General features: G+C 43.4%; 1 long non-coding RNA gene across 1 annotated transcript; it reads left to right on the top strand.

The window, feature by feature from the left end:
* Positions 1 to 10,952: 10,952 nt before the first annotated feature.
* On the top strand, positions 10,953 to 14,341 carry LOC120962017 (uncharacterized). Its single transcript, XR_012205669.1, has 3 exons — positions 10,953 to 11,976; positions 12,918 to 13,063; positions 13,177 to 14,341. It is a non-coding gene; the product is annotated as an uncharacterized lncRNA (long non-coding RNA).
* The last annotated feature ends 9,250 nt before the right edge of the window (positions 14,342 to 23,591 follow it).

The following is a 23,591-nucleotide window of genomic DNA, read 5'->3' as shown; positions in this document are numbered from 1 at the left end:
GGAACGGGGAGCCGTCAGAATGCTCCTCGGCAATGGTTACCTTCGCTGGAGGGAGTAGTTAAAATCATTGTTGATGGTGTGTTGGTGCGAAACAGAAGAGGAGGTGCAGTTGTTGCTGTGTGTCGCGACCACACTGGAACGTACCTTGGATCCTCCGCGGTGGTATATAATGGGATCAGAGATCCAACTATTCTGGAAACTTATGCATGCAGGGAAGCGCTGGCACTGGCGGATGATCTTCTCGAGCAGAGGCTAAAGGTGGCGTCAGACTGCCTGGGAGTGGTGAATGATATTAACAAGGGCACAGGAGGAGCTCATGCTGCCATCGTTCATGAAATAACAAGTCATTGTAATAGTTTTGCTTTTTGTTCTTTTGTTTATGAGTCTAGAAACCACAATTTTGAGGCTCATAACATCGCCAAGTTTGCATGTAATTTGAATGTAGGTAGACACGTTTGGCTGAGTAATCCTCATGACCCCGCACGTGTGCCTATGAACATTCTTGAGTAATAAAGTGGCGAGGTTTTTCTCAAAAAAAGTTTTATATTCCTATTTTATCTATTTTCTTACTTTTTATTTCTTTTCTATTCAAATTTTCCCTCTTACTTTGTTGTAATTAGCTTTCTTGGGTTCCACCAATCTTGGGTAATATTTTTATGCCGTTTTATGAATTGTTTGAGAAATTAAAAAAAATTATCACATTTGTGTACATATTTTTTGAAAAGAATAAATTGATTCTAACACAAAAGACTTTATCGTGTTTTTTCGCGGAACAAAAACGTTTTGCATGAGTTGCATAAACACATATTTTTCCCTAAGTAGGTAACACAGTTAATGGATAGGCGAAGGTATTTACAAAAAGGCTTTTCATGTCTACATACAGGGCAACTGATGCATGTCTGCGAGAAGCAGGTAATGTTATTCTTTTTTTAAGTAGGAGATAATGTTATTCTGACTGTACACTGAGCATGGCTTGCTGTATTTTGATTTGGCAACTTGTTCCCAACATTTTTCTTCTGTTGTTTAACCTAGTATGTTCCTTCTATTCTCTCCGCTCAATTTTTATATTTTTTTTTCAAGCCTTTTTCTCTATTCCTCCTTTGGGTTTCCTTTCATTGATTTTCAAATACGCTTCATGTTTTTCCGTTAGTTTCTACTGATTTTCTGAATTGAATTTTAGCCCTAGTTAACCTAGCTCGCTCCAGTTTCAGCTACTAACAGTTAGGCTAGGAACCAAGGAACGCTCACTACCTGATCGCGATGTACTCACCCAGCCAGTCAATCAGTGAGCTCTGGTATAATAAGAGACGCAACCTTGTGCAGAATCTCAAAGAAGGATGCTCACGTAATTGCTACCTCTAGAAGAATTGCAACATTGGGCCGAAAACCATGCACGCTGGAGGATTTGTGGCCAAAATTGGAAAATTGGATTATCTTTGCAAATTAATCCTGGCCAACGATCTTTTAACAAGTACAAGATCCATCGGATTAAAAAAAACAAATAAATAGGAAAAACTTTAAACTTGCATTGTCATATCTCATGAGTTCAATGTGATTGAATTTCTGCCAAAGTTTATTAGTTATGATGAAGGAAAATTGAAGTAGTAGTCTTTCCAGGAGTCTGAGTCAACAGAAAATTATGAAATATGGTATGGCATAATCCTTAACGAAATTCCCTAGAAATCAAGGGAACCACATAAAAAATGCATCCAAATTATATCATATAAACTTCTGTTAGATATCTTCCAAATCAAATATGCCCTAAAAGTGAAGATTTGGTCGTACTGCATGGGCCCCTTCGTTTGTTACTATTGATGTTATATTGGTATCTACAAGGATACAAAAGGTATGTGCCTCAAGAATGGCGAGCTTTCAAGCGCTCAAAGGTTGTCCAGGTTTTTCTCCTCTTGATTTTTGCTCCGAGTAAACGATTGCAGAGACACAAATGATCCTTATAATGACTGAGCAAGCAAGCACATGCCGCCATGACAACCCCTTTACCTTCCCTGACTTCATGACCAATAGAACATTGTGGACTATATATGTCGGAGCACATAGACGTTTCTCAATGATTATGCCACTAACCTCACATAAAAGGTAGATATATATGTACTCAAAAATATAAAAATGTATCTATGCGGTGGTACGTAGGATTATGAAGCACTGGGAATAAGTACACATTAGGGTGATAAGACAAGGTATCAGTTCTGAATACACGATCTCCATGTATGACCCCATTGCAGATGAACCTGGTCGGGGACCTTGCGCCTATTAACAAGTTTGATTTTGTTGGATTACAAAAAGAAAGAATAGGAAAAAAACACATAATTGCATTGTCTTCGTCCAAAAGATACAAAAGATGATTCTGGCTTCGAATAAATAATTACACCCACATGATCTATTTATGACGACCAACCATGCAAGCACAATGCACCATGCCGCCCTACTTTACCTTCACTGACTTCATGGCCAGCAGAACATCGCGGACTATATGTATGCTCCGAGCACACACACTAATCTCACTTCAATGTGTAGCTACTCACCAAAAAAGAAATGGTTGTCTGCATGAATACTTAGGATTGCGAGGTACCGGGAATGAGTACACACTAGCATGAGAGGGCATCGACGCCTGGACTCAATCATCAAGAATTCAGTATCTTCTAAGCACAAGAAGAACAGATCCTTTCGGCTACCTAGTACCAGTCACTACTAACAGCTAATTGAATTATCTGCTCTGTGTTAAAGAAGCCGGAAGTTGAGCTTGTGCAGATGGTAGTAGCAAGAACCTCAAATGAGGCCATAAGAACCTCAAGACGTGGCCATGTGACCGAGCACTTCCCCATTGGTAGTGTTGGGTGTGTCGGCTCCATCAAGGGTTGAATGTACTGGTATGAACACATGTGCTGGTGGCGCAGCAGCACTACACCTAGCATTTGCATTAATAATCCCTTCTTGTGCATGTGTTGGTCTGATGTACGGGTGAGAGAAACAAAATTTGAATGGGAAAGAGAACTTTCAATCCAAGTTCTAATTGGCACTGGGTATTCATGGATGCTTGTTCCTACTCTTCTCATATTTTGACTGCATGCATGCACATGCACTGAATTAGGATTTCGGTGCAAGCTAAAAACAAGGGATAAATCATTGTGCCGTGATCCAGATTATAAACTAAGAAGAGGGGGAATGAGTCATTAGCAAATACACATAGCTGCAAGAAAATCTGTTTTCATTGCTAACTGCACAATCTGAACTATAACTGCAGTTACACAACCTGATTGAACATCACATGAAGCATTGATTCCTTCAAATGGCTAGCAGCTAAAGTCAAATGATAAAAAACATAATTGCAACCGGAGCAATGCAAAGAGAGAATTTTAGTGTGTTTCAAACTTTCAATACCTAACAAGATGAAATAAATTGCGAAAAAGAATGAACGCAGATAGAAAATTTCATCGACTATAATGCACTCTTTCAATTAAACTAGTACTCCTGGATGTTTTTCTATTTAAACAAATAATAAACAGAGAATAGCATAGTCAACAAGGAGGATATCTGCCTCATTTCATTGTCAGCAACAGGTACTTTGTTCTGGATACAGAAACAGGAAACATATGTATGTTTGCTATAAATTTTAGTACTAAGAAGACCACCAGGTAATCTATAAGAAAGAAGACCTTGATAAAAGGACAAGTCGATTCTTCACTAAATATTTTGGACGGTCTCCTATTCGGGCAAAACTGGTTCGTGCTGGAGCCGCTGTACCGTGCCCAGAACAAAGGACCTTCTAGTTCCTAGGTGACATCAACAAAATAGGGAGAAAGAGCAAAACTTCGAGGTTCCAATGCAACCTGGAATGGACAGATCCCAGAGCATGCAGTCAGTCCGTCAGATAGCTCTGCTAGGGAAAATATCCTGTGGAGCTTAGGCTCATGGACACCCCCTTATCTAGCCATCCAATTCTGCATCGCGATTCGTGCAAGTAGTTTTTTTTTGTTTCTCTCATATAGTTTAACATATGAACTTCAAACTTTTCAGCACAACAAAACATTCTGACTAGAATGTGGGAAAAAACTTCCAGATTTTTTCGTGCATCATAAATACTAAAAATAAGATTTTTTTTAATTAAAAAATCTCATTTTCTATATTTTTCTTGGACAAAAAAATCTGAAAGTTTTATCCCACATTGTTCTAAGAATGTTTTGTTGTTCTGGAAAGTTTCAAGTTCATTTGTTGTTTTGTTTTGAAGAAACAAAAAAGAGAAAGTTTTCATGTAGTAAGTTAGTTGTGTAGCACGGATCTCAAAGCAACATTATATGGTGAGGATAGGAGGTGTCCAGGAGCCCGTGCTCTAAATATCCGCGTCGCCTCTGCTAGAAGAACTGCAACCTTGCAACAAAAGGCAGAGAATACAGTTTAAGATCAAGACACTTTTCCTTGGTCTCAGATTGATCAAACGCACTGAAATTTATTAATCTGGGTGTTCGGCTTGTATATTACATCGACTTGGTAAAACTGTAACCACAGGCAAGAAATTTGACACCACTTAGTAGCATGCTAGATAAAACTGAATGTGGGCTTACTTCAAGTGATCCTGCAGCAGGACAAAACATACTCAGTAACAAATGATCAAAGTGAATTTTGAGGCAGTCAATCCATTTGAGACCAATGGTACTGAAGATGATCTTGCGCCGGTCACACGGAGATAATGAACATGCCTGGTACTCCCTCCGTAAACTAATATAAGAGCGTTTAGATTACTAAAGTAGTGATCTAAACGCTCTTATATTAGTTTACAGAGGGAGTAGAATCTAAAGGAGAACACAATCTGGAACCTCAGCCCGACCATGATAAACCTAATCCCAAACAATGCAAGAGCAACGACAACATAACATTTCAACACCTAACCAGATGTAATGGATACATGAATAAGAATGAACGAACATTTCACTGAGAAGTTGACTATAATGCAATCATGCACTTCAACAAGCAGTGCTCCAAGCTCTTCCAAAATCCAGGTTCAACTTGCTAGTCATCAAAGAGGATAATATTCCCTAATTTCATCACCAGGAACAACAGAACTGGTAGCCATTCAGCCTAAAAGGGTATTCACAGACACAAAATTCATGCAACAATGTAATAGTCATGGCTTCTTGATCATAATAAAGAAACTAATCTTTGAAACACACCCCAAAATGACTTGGTAGTTGAGGTATGGAAATAAGCATAGATTTCAGGCAACCATATAACAGCAGAGCTTCTTGACCACAACTTGATATGCATCAACAGAGAAGCCTGCAGGATCAAACTTCATATTGCAGATGATGAGGATACCGACAGGCTGTTCAAAAGTGCCACAACACTGAACAGCTATCAGATTCAGATCAGACGAAAGGCGAATCGTTCACAACATAACCCTCTAGTGCCAGAAAGAAGGTATGTGAAACCAAAGTTTGTTTGAGCAGAAGTTGAGTATTAATTGAAGCGGCCTTTGCGACGGAAATTGGCAACCAACTTGTAGCGCATAAAAAAATCCGTACTTTCAACCTGTCAGTCAGCTCTGGTAGAAGAACAGCAACCTTGCAACGAAAAGCAGCCAATACAATTTAAGATGAAGGTATTTGTCGCCAGTTTCTGGTCGATGAACCCCCACCCCCGCAAAACACATGTTTAAGTTCTCGCACATATACCCCAAAAGAGCACGAGTGCCACAGAAAACTGAACATATGTAGCCTCCTAGTGATGTGAGCAGCTGAGCAATTGCCCTGTAATGGTCCAGTAAAAAATGATCAGAGACACAATTCCTGGTGATGTCCTACTTCTGCTCGAGACAATCTGATTTCGACCAATGGTTATAGAGAAGAAAGGAGCATGGCTGTGTCTCGAGGGGAACACCAGCATGACCATGATTGAGATAACATCAAAAGATGCAACAACAAAGCCAGAACTATAACTGAAAATCCAATATCTAACCTGATGCAATGGATACATGAAGAAAAATGAATTGCAAGAGACCATTTCACCGGGAAGTTGGCCATAATTCAATGAGCAGTGCTCCAAGCTCTTCCACAAATCAAGTCCAACTTGCTAGTCAACAAAGGGTTTAATGTGCTCTAATTTTATCATCGGCTACAACAGAACTTCAAAACAGGAAACCAGAGTATTCAAAAGAACTGGATGATCTTTAATAAATAAGAAGACTTCTAAAAAATAAACAAAGCCAACTCTTCAGTTCAAAGCAAAACAGGGACACAAGGCAGATCAATTGGCAACTATTTCAAATGCTGAGGAAAATGACTTGGTTATTTTAGTATCAGCATGCATGGTAGCCATTGAGCCCAAAAGGATAATTCACCTCAAAAGCAGAGCAAAATGGCTTGGTAATTTTAGCATTAACACAAGCAGTAGTCACTTCAGCCCAAAAGGGTATAAAAAAAGGCATAGATATCATGCAACCACATAACAGTCACTTCTGGTCATAATTTATTATACATCATACATCAACACAAAAAGAAGAAATCAGCATGCTCATGCTTGATCCAACTCGTAGACATTGCAGCTCATGAGGATATGAAGACTAGGCCGTTAAGAAGCACCTCCTCACTCAATAGCCATCAGATGAAAGGCGAAGCGTCCGCAGCATAACCGTCTAGTGTCATGAAGAAATCATGAGGTACAAGAGTTTGTTTGAGCCAATGTTTATAGGCTGAGATGTCTCGGAAAATAGCAATCAGCTTGCCATCAGTGTCAACGTAAAACAGCGAACGCCCAAGTCTGACCAGCAAGAGCACGTCGCCATCACTCAAAGCAACGGTCACATGCCAATAGGCTAGAGTACCAACAATGCCTTCAAGGTTCCCCCAGATTTGTGCGACTGGCAATTGAACCCGGTACTTCAAATCCCAAACCTCACTTTCGTAGTTGTGCAGCACCCATATATCGACAGTTTCCATGGCCCAGTTACAGCTATAGATGCCAAGCGTGTCATCCATCTCACAGATACGTGAGCTGGTGGGGACAGGTGGAGCACGCATCTGCCGAAACGACTCAGTTGTGGTGTCGAATACGATTATCAGTTCGCTTTTACCCACATACTCCCATGGCCTGCTTTCAGTCTCATACAGCACCGGGTACCAGTGCAGGCTATCACGTAGCCGGACAGCTACATCTAAGAATGCTAATTTGATCTCCGAGCACCCGACATACCTCCGTGGCTGGTGGGAGCCCAGCGCAAAGACATAGCAGCGGCCAGTTTGATGTCTAGACGAGTCAGTGTTGTTCCTCTGTTGCAGTAACAGCCGGTACTCGCCGGTAGGGCGGTGTGGGTACATCCCCAAGATCCTCAAGTCCGGCAGTGGCTCGGGCCCGGGGGACACCAATTTGAAGTCACGCGTTGCTGGGTTGCAAACGGAGAGGCAGGTGCGAGAGCCACCAGCGTAGTCATACTTGGAGAGGACGAGGAGGCCATCGCAGGAGGCCTCCACAACGAAGACCCCGTCAAGCCAGGCGACGGTGTGGAGCTGGGCAGCCCGAATGTCTATGGCGAGGATGCTACGGTACCCGTTGCCGTGAACGATGGGGAGGGCGGGCTGGCGGGCTGGCGGGCGTGGTGGACAAGGAGGAAGCGGCGGGTGGAGGTGGCGCAGCGCCAGGCGCGGCGGACGGCGCGGCAGCGGAGGAGGGATATGGGGTCGAGGCGGATGAGGATCTCCCAGAGGACGATCTCATCTGGGAGGTTGTGGAGGAGAGGAGTCGCTGCTGCTGCCGCCATGGTCGCCGGCTGCGGCTGGGAGTGGTGCTGGTGGCGGCGGCGGCGGTCAATCGGTGTTTCGGTGGAATGGGGAATTGGAGATGAGCGTATAGAACTCTGGTCTGGGCTATTAAGTGTACATAGCTCTCAAACGGGCTGGGCTAAGCCCACAAGAACAAAGTTTTCCATACTTGAGAATGTCCTGTAGTATCAAATTTCAATATTACGCTAAACAAATAAATTTCAATATTGTGCCGTAATAATAAAACAAAATTTCAATATTGTGACGATGTTGCCACCAACAAAATTGTGACGACTACTCAAAAAAAAATGTGAATTTGTATGAAGTTTGTTCTGATATGCCACCTACAAAAAGAGAATAGGAAGAGCGTACTACCAGACTTAAAGTAAATGAATTCTACTCTCAACACTCACTCAACTGCTTTGTCTGGCCTACAATACGTTCCAAGCTTCAGCTACTCTTTCTCCCATTCCCACCCTTGCATTGAATTACTTGTACAAGTTTAAATTCTTGCAAAGCCTCCAAGGGAGCTAGCCTTGTCATCGTCGTCCGCCGAGGGTTAAGCCCAGCTGCATCTTCCCATGACGCGCAAGGGGGTTGGAGGAGAGGGGAGGGGGTGTCAAAATCGGTAGTTGTGGTTCTCCACATGTTGCCCTAGGAGCGATAGATGTTGGGTCTGGGCGAATCTGCCAATGAGATGAACCACGAAGATGTAAACAAGCGAAACAATGCCAACCGTGTGCAAGCTCAAAGATTGTTATTCTTGTTGTATTTCATTTCGTTGAATAGTCCCAATGTAGTACTCCCTTTGATCCCAGATGAATGTAGTGGTTTTAGTTCAAATTTGAACTAAAGCCATGACACTTTTTTTGAATCGGATGGAGTATGTATTTGCATACACCAGTTGGCAATCATCAGGAGTACGTAAGAAAATAAATAATCATGCCTAATTAGCAAGACTAGGTGGTTGGTTGCCGGGACAACTGAGCGAGGGATGCTTCAGGGTGAGGGAATAGGGACATTGCTGCATCATGATCTCGTCGACGAGGAGTGTCTGTCGGGAACGGGCATGCCCTGCAGCAGCATGCAGGGCGCCAAGGTGAAACCCTCCATGTCGTCGTAGCTGCGCGACGCATTTCTCTGCACGGTCATCTCTCGGTAACATTGGCCATGCACATCTTGGCCATGATGATAATTTCTTAATTGTTTATACGGAGCAAGAATCAAGAGGCAAGAAAACTGGATGACATTCGTGCATTTGAAAGTTTGTCATCCTTGAGGTACCTCCCTTTCTATCTTTTCGGATAAAGAAAATAACATCAATATTAATAATCGATGGGGCCAGCCATTGTATGGATAGATCTTCACTTTAAGGGCATCTTTGATTTGAAAGGATTTTTATAAAATTTGGAGGATAGCATCCAAATGAACTTTTTCTACACCAGTCCTTTTTTGTGGAGGATTCTTTTACACAATATTTCTATTAACTCAACCTCTTCGAAAGATTATTTTGCTTTTTTTCTTTTGTGTAATAAAATAACTTTGGCATATATTCTATCCCATTGGATTCATAACATGACAAAACAATCTGGTGGGTTTTCTTACTCCTCTTTTTAATCCTACGAATCAAACATTTTATAAAATATTGTTAGCAACGATTATTTTAAAAACACAATACGGTTTGTAGATCATACAGGCTGCATAATGTAATCCCACTAATTAAAACACATCAGGCAGAGGTGGGGATGATTGGAGGTGATTGTTTTATGACTTCAAAAATAATCTAGAATCTTTCATTGCCCAACAATAATGGTTCTCATCGAGCCCAGTAATTGTCATTAGTACTTCTGACGGAAAAAGGTCCACCCTCTTTTCTACCCTAACGACAACTGTTCTTTGTTGCATGGTAGTTTGTAGAAATACTTTTGGTGGGCTAGACATACTTGCATACTTTATTTGGCTACTGATCATTTTTATGCAACTGATGGGTTTGAGGTTTAACAAATTTACCAAGGATTGGTTTGAGCTAGAGTTGCGACATTTCAGGGTAATACGACCATTCCGTTGTGACTAGCAAATCAAATGATTAAGCAACGACATGCACATGGTCGTCGAGCGAAGGTAATCTAGATAGGACCCACACGTATGAGGGCGGAGCAGTGGTCATAGAGACGGAGGAGCGGCGACCACAAACACCATAGGTGGATGATCTTCCGATGAAGGAGTGGTGGCGGCAGGAGGAGCTAAGTCACAATGATGCCAGTGGTAGTCGGAGCCGACGGCAACGCTAGGCTTAGCACCGTGCCTCACGTGAGGTCCAAGAGAGAGAAACATAGGGCACCGAGTCATGTTTGTCGTCCGGATTGCTCCAATGAGGAAAATGGGTGGGACATACCATCCTACTGATGGGGGCCTGTTTAGCGAGACATACCATTCTAGGAACTCCCCTTCAATAGCAAAGAAGATACTACTTACATCAATCATAGTGAGCCATTTGGGAGGTTGGGCTCCATGGAGCTTGTTTTTGTAAAAAAAAAGAAAAACATATTTCAAAGCTTAATTTTCTTCTAAAAAAATTATACATGTTCATAAGTAGTATATATATTGTATAAGCCTACAAAGTTCCGCCATGAAATACATACACATGTGCCTTTTTTGTGTAGCTCTTACTTTTTTGTGTAGCTCTCACTTTAATGTATATCATCATCCATCATCGTTTCATATACATGTTCGATTCCATTCCAAACATTTGTATTTTTTACATGATTCCAAAGATTTGTTGCTTGCAAATGAAACTGAGCGATGGCCAAAGCCCAGCCCGTTTGAGAGCTCGGTCCCGAAGACAACACAACCGCACGAGAGAGAGGAAGACCTACCCACTCTCTCTGCCGCCGCCGCCGCTGTCACTACAACTCCACACCACCATCAGTGAGCTCCCGACCAGCCGGCGACCATGGCGGAGGCCTCACCGCCTCCTCTCCACCGCGGCCTCCCCAACGAGATCGCCATCTGGGAGATCCTCGTCCGCCTGCCCCCCAAACCCCTCCTCCGCTGCCGCGCCGTCTGCCGCATCTGGCTTTGCGCCACCTCCACCCGCGAATTTCTCCTCGCCCACCACGCCCGACAGCCCTCCCCCCCCCCCCCCCCCCCCCCCCCCCCCCTCCTCTACAGCTACAACTACAATTGCAGCGGCGGCCTCGAGTCCCTAGACATCATCCCCTTCGACCACCGGGTGCGGGTAGGGGTCGCCGCCGCCGACCGTCTCCAGTCCGTCGCGCGAATTGGTGACCCTTCCGCCCGCCCATACATATCCTGCGATGGCTTCCTCGTCCTCTTAATCGGCCAAGAACACTTATGCAACCCGTCAATGTGCTCGCCTCCCAAGTCTTACCACCGGCACCCACCAACCCGCCGGAATGTACCCGCACGGCCCAACCGGCGAGTACAGGATACTGCTGGCTCCTGATGATCCAGATGACTCCTACCAGGTCTACACACTAGGCCCCAGCGAGCCGCCCAGGCACATAGACATAGAGGGCCCCAATGTGGAGGACTTGTCACCCAGTACACATCTCATGTTCCGTGGTAGCCTGCATTGGTGCATAGGCAGCATTATACATGTATTCAACACCACAACTGAGTCCTTCTGGCAGATGCTCGCTCCAGATGTTCCTCACAGTGTTGACCGGTATGTGATGGATATACTTTATGGCGCTGTCCTGTTTGAGATGGATGGAATGCTTAGCATGCCCATTCTTACTGATGAATTTACCAGCATTGGTATCTGGGCTATGCAAGACTATGAAAATGAGGTCTGGACCTCAAAATACCGGGTCGAATTGCCACTTGCAGACCTCACCGTGCAGTTTGGAAAGTTTAACCCATGTCTTCATGGGGTGCCCGCTTTTTGGGACGGTGACGTGATCATCCTGGTCCAGTTTGGTGAGTGGCTACTTCGGCTTGACATGGATGGCAAGTTGGTTGCCAATTTGTGCCATTGCAGAGGCCTCTTTCCTACTCGACATCAACTCAAGCAAACTCTTGTTCAGCATACCTTCTTTCCGACACTAGAGGGTTATACTGTCAATGCTTCACCTTTCATCTGACCAAAAGATTATGCTGTGAAGACTTAGCCTTTCATCGGAGACCGTTGTTCACTGTGTGGTGCTTCTTAGCAGCTTAGCTCTCCTTATCCCTATGAGCTCTAGTATGTATTAATCAGATCCACTATGAGTCCAGTACCTTCTTTGTAGATGTATTAAAAATTATGATGAAGAAGCTCGGATTACTCCATGGTTGTGTTATACTATTTCATTGAATATTACAAGTCATTTCTGAATATTACAAGTCATTGATGAAGAAGCTCAGCTTAAAAAAATTGGGCAGAAGTGGTGGCAGTGAGTGTTGGTGCTAAATCACAAGTCATTTCTGACTTGTGTCTCTGTTTTCTTGAACTCACAAGTGGAGATCCTTTTCCCCTTTATATGGTCTCCTCGTAGTATGCGATAGTTAGCAATCTAGCTGCCTCTTGTCTCTGCTTATTGAACAGAATAATTGACTTGTCTTTTTATGTGGTATACTTTTCTAGAGATTACCCAGTTGTCTTCTCAGAACTAACTATTTAGCAAATGTACATTTCTTATTCCTATTTTGTGTTTTGTTTTATCAGAAGGTGTAATGAGGCAGATTATCCTCTTGTTGGCTGCTAACCATTTCAAGGAATTAATACTATCATAGTACTATTCCTTTGACAATTAGGATTGTAGATCTGATAATAAAGATAAGAAATCGACTAAGTAGGGGTGGTGTTTGTGCCTTTCTAACTAATGTTTTTTTAACTGCAGTTTCTGCTTATTAGTTTGAGCATTAGGGATTATTTGCTGTTGACTGTATTCAAGAAACCATTGCACTCAATTTCAATCCCCACACAATACTGTTTGGTAACTTACCTAAAAGCTGTGTTGTTAGGCTAGTGCATGCAGTCGGCTGCCATCATAAGGAAAAAGTAGCTCACTGTCAGCTATGCTCTCAGCTCAAACTATGTCTTGAGCTGTGGAGGACATCCACTGCTAGTTTGTAAGAATAGTTCACTGTCAGGTATATTTATTAAAGGAAAAAAGCAGTTCACTCACGTGTTTCCTCTTGCAGCACAGTGCAGGTAGTTTACAAGAAGGAAAGAAGATGACTCGAGTCTGTGTTTGTGAGTGAGTTCATCTATTGCTGCGGTCGTCGACATTTTGTTCGTGGAGATGTGTGTGCCAGCCTAAGTGCCTAACTGGTTGCCAGAATCCTAGGTATGGAAGGAACTTTTGATCCTTGCAGTCGTTGGTGTTGTTGTTTCACCTCCCTTTGGTGAAACAGAACATGATGTTACACTGATGCTCAGAATAATTGCTGTTATGAGCAGGCACGTCTATGCTCAAAATAAGAAGAGACGACAAAACACTTGAAAAGCTCGGGCTGGCGCGTTGCGACAAAACACAATAAGAAGAGAGTTACCCTGGGATGCAAGATACGAGGGGGGATGGGTCTGAAGACGCTCACCATGCTACTGTGTGCTGCACTAGCTACCAAGGCAGTGGCGTTACGAGCTGAGCTGCGGCAAGTTCTGAAGAGGCACCCAGAAATTCACGCTCTGACTGGTTGTGAGTCCTGTATGGAGGATATCTGCTGATGCTGTGGATGCTTGATGAATGGTGTCTCGGTTGGGGCCTCGGTTGCCTCTGTCCAGAATGGCAGGGAGGAGAACTGGAGAATGGTGTCGGCAAGTTCTGAAGATCGCATCAAAGGTAATTGTACCATTGGGGCCTCGGTTGCCTCTCTCCAGAATTATTTTGTCTGTACCAAACCTGATTACCATGCGTGCGACGATAAGAAAGGCAAGCTGTACATGTGTGCTGAAGCAAGGCGACGCAAGATGCATCCCAGACGGTGGAGACGTGGTGAGTGATCAGTGGTGGATCAGACTCAATATTGAGGGCTCCTTTGTTGAACAGACTGGCAAAGGACGTACAGGTATATTATGCGTATAACATCAACAGTTCGGAATCGGCGGACAGAGTACCATGAAGCTAAAACGAGTTGGAGTTCTAGGGGGTGCAAAAAACTTCCTGATGTTGGATGGACACAGACTGATTCCAGCTGAATATGTGAAGACATGGTCTGATGGGGCTGGTGCTGGGGCTGTATTGCAAAGAGGGGATGACGGCGCTGTTATGTTTTTGCTGTTGCTGATTTTTGTTGGTTGGTCACAGCGCGTTGGTAAGGCTTCGCATGACGAGGCTCTGCCACTAATCAACAGCCTTAGTTCAGTTTTTCTTTTTTTAGAAGAAGCCTTAGTTCAGCTGAACGATTGTCGTCTCTGTTTATAGTTTACAACGGCCCATTGTGGACATGGGCTCGCGCCCGTCCCGGTTTATAGTTTACAGCGGCCCATTGTGGAAATTGGATATCTATCCTTCGTTACGTTTTTTCTTTTCAAGTACAATTTGCTACTCCCTATGGGTCACAGAGATAGTTGAAGCTTTTTAAGCTAAAATTATTTATTAAATATAATATATTCTGATTAATAATTGTTGGGATGGCCGAGATGGTCTAAGGCGGCATGTTAAGTATGTGCTCCGAAAGGGCGTGGGTTCGAATCCCACTCGCAACAAACATAATCTTTTTTGTCTCTAATAAAATCGTTTTCCCCTTTGATTTTCATGGAATTTCTTGACGTCGGGAAATCTGTTGCTTTTTTATGTTGGACCAGAGTGATTCAGTTCGGGGCCCAGCTTATCATGGGCTTGATTGGTAGGTGCAAAAGAGGAAAATCCCATTATGGGCCGACCCATTTAATGTTCATCAAAGTCATGCATATATATACATGTACCATTGGCTCAAAAAAATTATATACACATACCTTTTTTAATGGAAGGTTTTGCTTGCTTTATTCGTTCCTCTTATAAAAAATCTCGAGGGTCCACATGGAGCAAGCAAGAACACTCTTTGAACATGCGGCAACTCTTCTTTCAATTTTATCAACCACCGGTGACATGTATGCCTAATGGAAGGATGAGATACGTCATACGTGGACGGTGTTGAACTGATACGACATCCGAGAATCTGGGCCAGACCTAGAGCCCTTCCTGCGCCAACATTGACTGGAATAGGTAAACTGACATGCAAATCTGTGACTTTAGCGAACAATGTAAGTATCTTTGAGGAGAATCAGCTAATACTCGCACGCTTCCATGACTAGGGGTGTGTGTGTGTGGGTCGCTTGCGTACTTGATGATCGGGAAATTGTCGTCGTTGAAATGAACAAGTGATGCAATTTGCCCTAACAAGTAAGTAATCAGATTTTGTAAGAGATTGGCCACCAGCGAATCCAATATAAGTAAGTAGGTGATCCCAGTGGGGGAGCCAGGAAAAAATGAATGAGAGGGGCAAGTAGTGTTACGCCTTGTTAGGTAGGGCCGATCCATCATAATACACAATTTTACCAGCAAAAAAGTCAGTGTTTATATTAATACTAGTCTTAACTCATAAATGTTGGGGGAGGGAGTATATAAATAATTAAATAATATAAATACAATATATTTTTAGTTTTGAAATTTATATTATATTAAATATCCATGCTCCATACAACTAAATCTAATTAAAATATACTACAAGCAATTCCCATGGTATCATCTTGTTTTCTCTCTTCATATGGAACAAAAAAAAAAATCCTATTTGAACCCATGACATCAGGGAAACTAATAACTAGCACATGTGAATTAGGTTTTCCTCGGAAGCAAAATAGTACTGGTCCCACAATATTCAACCATGCAGATGCAGATTGATGGCACTGTGTGTGAGCTCATGCGTGAACATATAATGCTTCACCTTCTGTGAAGTAGGATCGACAAAGCTTTACTACTAGTGCAAACACACCTGTGCAAATAGGCCGTGAACAAGAAAAACAATATATGGAGCTAGTGGAGTGGAGAGACGAGTTAATTAAGAAAGTAAATGTGGATTCTCATTTGGTAATAGGAGGCATTAGGAACGGGCGAAACTTTTCTAGCTTAGTTCATCAAGTGGCCTTGCATAAAGCGTATCGGCACTTCGGTATCTGTAGCACACCCGAGTCTTAGGGCAACAACTCGCACCACATCGCCGTTCTTGGAGTGAGGCACATCTTCATGTCTAAACCAGTATGCACAACGTCTCGCTGATATTTGGTCACCAGATGACAGACGGGCCTAGCTGTCAGCCCAGCGACAAGTACCTCGCAGAGGAAAATATCTTGTGCTCGAGTGAGCCCGGCTCCTCGGTGCATGCTGAAGGTCGCAGGAGCTCTCGAACATTTTTGCAAAAAAGCCTCCCGAAAAGTTTGCAAATTGTGCATAGGTAGAACAGATCCATCAGCTTTCTTTTTGAGGGGAATCAACTTTCTATATGCTGTCTGATCTAAGATCCAACGGCCCAAAAGCCCGTGTCACCGGAGAACTTGGGCCTCACGAGCATCTGATACTCCACCATACAGATGCTCGAATAATGACGGCGGTTTTTCTGAGAGACCTAGAATTAATAAATACACTATAAATAGAGAAGAGATAAGATGGCTCATATTGCGGCAAAACTCATCTTTGCTAACTATGTGCTGACATGCAAATCACGTTTTGGTATTAACTCGCATTGAATTCACATTGTCATCCAAAAAGGAATGTCACAGTGGTAGAAGCAGTGTAATATCTTTCGCAAAAAAATAAACAGTGTAATATAGAGTGTCATCCAAAAGGTTTTTTGATTGCACAAACATTTTTTTATAAATTCGAAACATGCTTTGAAACACATAAATTCTAGTCATCAGAAATATTCGAACAAGCTCATGGGCGTCCAACACGTCCCTGCTGCCAGACATTGTTAATCAGAAATATTCTTCGCATCGACGACACGCTGGTCCAGCACTTCCCCAATGCCAATGTAAGCTGGCCGCGCCGTGCCCCACCGACGACGACAAGCTGGTCCAGCACGTCCTCGATGCCAATGTCGGCAGCTCCGTGCTAGTCGCGCCCTGCCGTACCAGCATGTCGTCGTCGGTACGGCAGGACGCGGGGATGTGCAAGTTGGACTAGATGTTTGGAAGAGCTTGGAGCACTGCTCGTTGAATAAAATGATTGCATTATAATAAACTTCCCTCCTAGTGAAATGTTCTGTTGCAAGTCAGTCTTGTTCATGTATCTATTGCATTAGGTTGGGTATTGACACTAGTAGAAAACTGGGCTTTGGTCACAGGGCAATATTCACATTAGACCCGGTTCAGTCACGAACCGGGACAAATGTGAGCATTGGTCCCGGTTCGTGCGGCCAGGGGCCTGCCGGGCCTCGTGGGGGCATTGGTCCCGGTTCGTCCGGACCCTTTGGTCCCGGTTAGTGGGACAAACCGGGACCAATGGGCCACGTTAAAGGCCCACCACCCTTTAGTCCCGGTTCATACCACAAACCGGGACTAAAGGGCTGGTCCTAGTTGCGGCCAGTGTTTAGTCCCACCTCGCCAACCGAAGGGCGCTCACACCAGTTTATAAGCCCGTCCCTCTCTGCCTTGTTGAGCTCCTCTTAAAGTGAAAATAGATGTCCTTATACAGGGAATTTGACCTAAATTCACAGTAAATTTCATAGAAATTTATTATGAATTTAGGTTGAATTTCCTCTATAAGCGCATCTATGTTCATTTTTTTATAGTAAATAAAATAAATAAACCTTAATAAAATAAAATAAACTATAGTAACTAAAATAAATAAACCTTAATAAATTAAATAAAAATAGCAGCAGTAAAATAAATAAAAATAGCAGCAGTAAAATAAATAAAAATAAATTAATTAAAGTAAAATACATAAGTAATTAGAAATAACATAAATAAGTTTTTTGTTGTAAGTAGAAACAAAACAAAACAAATAAAGCAAAAGAGAAAACAAAAAACAGAGAAAAAAAATCATGCGACCTACTAGGCCACCACGGCCTGAATACGACTTGAAACCCATCCGTGGGCCAGGATTCAGGCCCGCAGAAGGCCCAGTAGGCCCCACGGGCAAAGAGAACGGTTAGGCCCGAAAGCCTGCAGTTGAGAGGAGCTCGAGAGGGTGGGCGCAGCAGCGCTTATAAACCACTCTCGAGCACTCTCAACTAGCGAGGTGGGACTAAACTTTTGACGCGGGGCAGCACAAGGCCTTTGTCCCGGTTGGTGCCACCAACCGGGACTAAAGGGGGCATTGGTCCCGGTTCGTGGCACCAACCGGGACCAAAGGCCTTTAGTCCCGGTTGGTGCCACGAACCGGGACCAAAGAGTTCCCTATATATACCCCATCGCCACAGCAGAGCACTCCAGAGTGCTCTGTTTTTTCTGGCCGGCAAGGGGAGGGCATTTGGGTGCTCTAGCTCACCTCCTATGCACATGAGGTGTTCGATGAAATGTCTGAGCCACACTAGTTAATCTTTCTCCTCTCGAAACTCGACCTCCGAGCACAATTTTCCCCGAGATTTGTCTAGGTTTAGCGGTCCGTCACGTCCCGTCCCCGTCTTCACCGCCGTCGATCGCCCGCGCCGATCTCGTCGCCAGCACCACCGTGGTGAGCCTCTTGTTCTTATCTTCTTTCTGAAAGGAAAAAAATTCTTACTTTAGATAGTTACTTGTCTAATTTTGTTACTTTTATTATTCCTTCTTATTACATAGTGCGATGGTTTTGGTATCCGCCCCCGTCGGCCCTCGTCCTGTCTATGATTCGGATGTGGTATATATTATCTTTTTATAACTATTTGGTTCATTTATTGTTTATGACAAATATACCGACCAACGTGACATAGATTTTATTTATCTAGGAGGTGGTTGAACCGGAAATTCTAACCGACCCTATTGTCGAGAGGTTAAATTTAGTTGAAGAAGAAAACAATTACTTGAAGGAAAAAATAAAAAAAATTGAGGAGGAGAAGATGATATTGGAGTTGCATGTTGCGGATGTCGTCGATGATCACAAGATCAAGATGGATGCAATGCGCTTGAAGATTAGAAAGATTAGAAAATATGCCATTCATACCGAGGCTTGGTATCATTATGCCGTTGGATCAATTGTTACCTTGGTTGCGATTATGATCGCATTTGTTTTCGCATTGAAATGTTTTACATAGTTTCAATGTATGGTTTAATTAATTAGATGCTCTGGAGAGCTATATATATGTTGTTAGATGAGAACTATGTATGTACTTTGGTTTTAATGTGATGATGAACTTCTATTAATTTGGTCACTTAATTATCTATTCATGATGTTCTGTAATGGTTTTTGACACACTTAATTATATATAATGCACGCAGATGAACCGGCAATGGATGTACGGTGACAGACACACCTCTGAGTACATTAAGGGCGTGCATGATTTTCTCGAAGTGGCTGAGGCAAACAAGCAGAATGGTTTTATGTGTTGTCCATGCCCTATATGTGGGAATACGAAGTCTTACTCTGACCGGAAAATCCTTCACACCCACCTGCTTTACAAGGGTTTCATGCCACACTATAATGTTTGGACGAGGCACGGAGAAATAGGTGTTATGATGGAAGACGGCGAAGAAGAAGAGGACGATGACAACTATGTGCCCCCTGAATACGGTGATGCTGCAACGGGGGAAGCTGCTGAAGATCAAGAGGAACCAGACGATGTGCCAAGTGGGAGTCTGTAGGAGATATGCCCTAGAGGCAATAATAAATGATATTATTTATCTCCGAGTTCATAATTATGTTTATGTTCCATGCTATAACTGCTATGGTTCTCGAGTCTGCAATAACCACGAGGCTCGGAGGAAGACTCATATGCACGTGTGGAATAATAAACGGTAAAATGTATTCCTAGTCTGGCCTCTAAGACTAGCTCAAGTGTTGCATGATGGTTATGTTTTCCTGATCATGGGCATGTCTATGTCAGCAACCTTGAGGGCATAATGTTAAGAGAACATTTGTGTTGAATCGACCCGGCATGATGTTATGCTATGAGATTCATTCGTCACAAGTTTATTGGTACATAACACAGAGATGGTTAACGTTTGCATGATTCCTTAGACCATGAGAGTATCGAGTTTCTTCATGCTTGCTTCATGAACTTTGGGGTTTGTTAAACGTCATCCGTAATTGGGTGGCTATTACGGCGGCTTACGGGTTCATGGAAAAGTGTGTCAAGTAACTTGATAGCTCAAGATTGGGATTTGCTCCTCCGACGATGGAGAGATATCTCTGGGCCCTCTCGGTGTTACGGTATCCATCATCGTCTGGCCAGACACTTTGTGATTTGATCACGGGGATGCCGGAACACGATAACGAGAAAAGAGAACAATACCGGTAACGAGGTAACTAGCATAGTGGACAAGTTGTTGATCCACGGGAATGCCAACATGTCTCACCTCGGGTATTTGTAACATATCGCGAAGCAACAGGAATAGCACACAGCAACTGGAGGTTCACTCGAATATTTATTCGTGTGGGTATAGGGGTCAATATGGGTGTCCACGGCTCCGATGTTGATCATTGATCGGAAGGGGTTCCGGGTCATGTCTATACTTCACCGAACCTATAGGGTCACACACATAAGGGTCATCTATCTGCTGAATACTAGACAGGGAGTCTGAGAGAAAATCACCGAAAAAGTTTCGGACACCGAAAAGTTTCGGACAGCGGAATCGTACCGCAAAGAGAGGTCATCGGATAAGTTTCGATGATACCGAAAAGTTGTTTCGGGATACACCATTAAGTCAAATTGGTTTCGGCACATGCCTGATAATTCTTGGAGGATGCCAGAATCATTCTGGAAGCTTTTTGGAATTTTCTGAGATAAAAACCGGAAATGTTCTGGAGCTGCCGGAGCCACATCAGATGCGTTTCGCAGATGAAAATCACTAAAACCGGAATTGTTTCGGAACGCGTTGAAAATCATTTTAGTGGGTACTGGAAATGTTCTTAGCCCACATAAATATTTTCAGTTCGATCAGACGCTGAAAAATGTCGTCGTGAATAGTGAAAATCAGCTTTATGGTTACTTTATGGAAAGCCACCTTTTGGGGCTTTGCTCCAAAAGATCTTGGGGATGACATGGATGGATAGGAGCCATTTTTTGGGCCCCTCATGAGGGTGTGGCCGGCCACATGGGGTATCCCCCCTTGGGGACCCTCTTGTTCCTTGGTTTCACTCCTAGGTCCTTGTGGAAGGACTTCATTCATGTGCATTTTGGGTTTCTTGTGAAACTACCCTACCCCCTTGGGATTTCCTATAAATAGAGGTGGAGGGGCAGCCCTCCACACTCATCCCTTGCTCTCATACACATGCCATGCATTATCTGGCTTCTTCTCTCCCTCCCACGAAAAGAGTTTCGTAGAGCCGTAAGGCTGTCTGGGTTCCGGCAGGAACTAGTTCTGGACGGCGAAGCCCTGCCGGATAGATGACACCGTATGTGTGCAACTCTGTAGAGAGATCGTAGTTTCGGTCTTAGTTCGTGAGTGCCTCCCGAAGGGCTGTCCGTGTGACCGTCCGAGTTTCGAAGGTCCTCCCGAAGGGCTGTCCGAGTGACCGTTCGAGTTTCGAAGGTCCTCCCGAAGGGCTGTCCGCGACACCGTCCGGGGGGCTGTTCGACCGCCTCCCGGAGGGCTGTCTGAGGAGCAGATGAGGGTATACATCCTCGCGGTTGGGAGGTTGTAAATCCTAGCTGCGGGGATCTGCACCGCCGATCGTCATCGACTCTACTTCCCGCTGCACTACGAGTCGGTAACGAAAAAGATCAAACCATGTATGCAGTCTCCATAGTGGTCCTGGGCTGGTGCGTAGGTCGGAAATTTTTTGTTTTCTGCTGCGTTCCCCTACAGTGGCATCAAGAGCCGTGCTATGCGTAGATGCAGGTTTCGATCTAGAATACATGGAGATGTATGCATATTGCATAATATAATTAGGTAGTAGATGAGATCTATTGCTGAAAATTATTTATGCGGGTGACAGATGAAATCTGTTACCCGAGGTTCTTGTTGCTTCCCTAGAATTTGCGTTTGCTCAATCTCGAGACAGCATGGTGGAATTTGACAAAGTTCTGGCAATCCGTGATCCTGATTGATCATGGAAGTGCTATCAGTTCTTTGGGTTCTGCCGTAGTCAAAAGAAAGATGAAATTCGCAGATGAAAGGGCATTGCAGATATTATCTGCATGGGGGTCATGCGTATGACGAAGTTTAGTATGGGGCTCGAGATTTAATTATCTCGTGTTTCATACACCCCGAGATGTTAATGTAGCAACTTGAATAATCATACTTGATGATAAAACGTTGGTAGCTGCGGTTTAAGTCAAAACCTTAGAAGCCACGTAAAATAAAATTTTGCATAAACCTATTAGAGGCGTCTAACTTGGTTTTGCAGGATGTGCATGTGATGTGGTATAGCAGTGCTCATACTAATTCGATTATGTATGAGATGACTATATGATGTAATTTGATTAACATGACCTGCGTGTCATGATTCGGCATGATGGCTGGAGCCATATGATTGCACTTTAATGACCTGCGTGTCAACCTTGTTGTAATGCATTATTTTGTTAGCTATAGAGATAGCAATATTATCTGGTGCATCAACAAGGTGGTGGCAATCTTCGCGAAGGTGAACACCGACGCGAATGCCGAAGACGAAGAAATGAAATACTTCTCCGTCAGAAAGGGCTATACCATATCATGCTATTATGAATTGCCTGAGATGTTTATCCCTTATGATGCACCCTTCTTGATTGCGCGGTAGTCGCTTTTATTAGGGTGATCTCTCACTTAAAATATCAAGTAGTTAGTGTTCTCCCAAGTGTAGCACCGTCACGGCACCTATCTTTTCGGGGTGCGCCATGGATGCATGGGTACGAACGACTAGAGAAGTGTGAGGCGGGTGAGGTCAGACCTCGCAGCAAGATCACTTGGTTGTCTTGACGTTCATGGCAGGATCGTCCTGAGCTCGGAACACATGCATCGAAAGATGAGCAAGAGTCACATAGAGATGTGATCGGCAAGTTGGCCTACCGATTAAAATTCCCGTTATGAGATGATGATTCTATGGCGATGAATTGAAGTCTGGATCTTGTATCACTCAAAATTAATTGTGAGAGATATTGATTTGAGTGGGAGCGCACTGTTGAATTAACATGTTTAATTCTCAGTGCAATTAATTATGAACACTGTCTAAGTGTTTCTTGCAAAATAGTTGTAGAATAATGGTTCGCGTTTCCACCTTCCCTATTAAAATTGAATAACTGTTAAATATCTGGTTAAAACTTTACGATTGGTAATGTAATATGAGGATTGTCCTCAAAAGTGCCGAGAAGGACTTTGTCCTATCGCATGCTTTCCGTATCCTCCCGCTAAAGCTATGGATCATGTGACTCTCGTCCTTTGATCCAAAAGCTATAATTCCGTTTCAGTCAAGTGCAATATGTTTGCTTCCATGAAACCCAAACTTCGAAAGTTGGGATAGTTATATGATATTCATGGAACTGTAAATTATTTTCAGATACAAACAAAGTAATGTTTGTTTGCAAGTATTAGTAAAAGTGTTTACTATGCATTTGACTGTTGGGAAAGGGATCCAGAAGAACGCCTGTCATATAATGAAAGGTGAATAAAACAACAACTTAAAGATAAAGGAAGTGTTCAAAGGGTGTTAGTATGACTTACACGCCTAGGAAGTCCGGGGCTAATGCCACTCTTAAGTTGGGTGCTTCTTCTGAGAGTAGGAGAAATACTAAAAGTTAAACTGCTAGAAGTATAAAGGCAAAAGGAAAGAAGACTGGAATATC

Source organism: Aegilops tauschii, chromosome 3, assembly GCF_002575655.3.
Source record: "Aegilops tauschii subsp. strangulata cultivar AL8/78 chromosome 3, Aet v6.0, whole genome shotgun sequence".
NCBI classification, from domain to species: domain Eukaryota; kingdom Viridiplantae; phylum Streptophyta; class Magnoliopsida; order Poales; family Poaceae; genus Aegilops; species Aegilops tauschii.
This window is presented reverse-complemented; position numbering and strand designations above follow the sequence as displayed.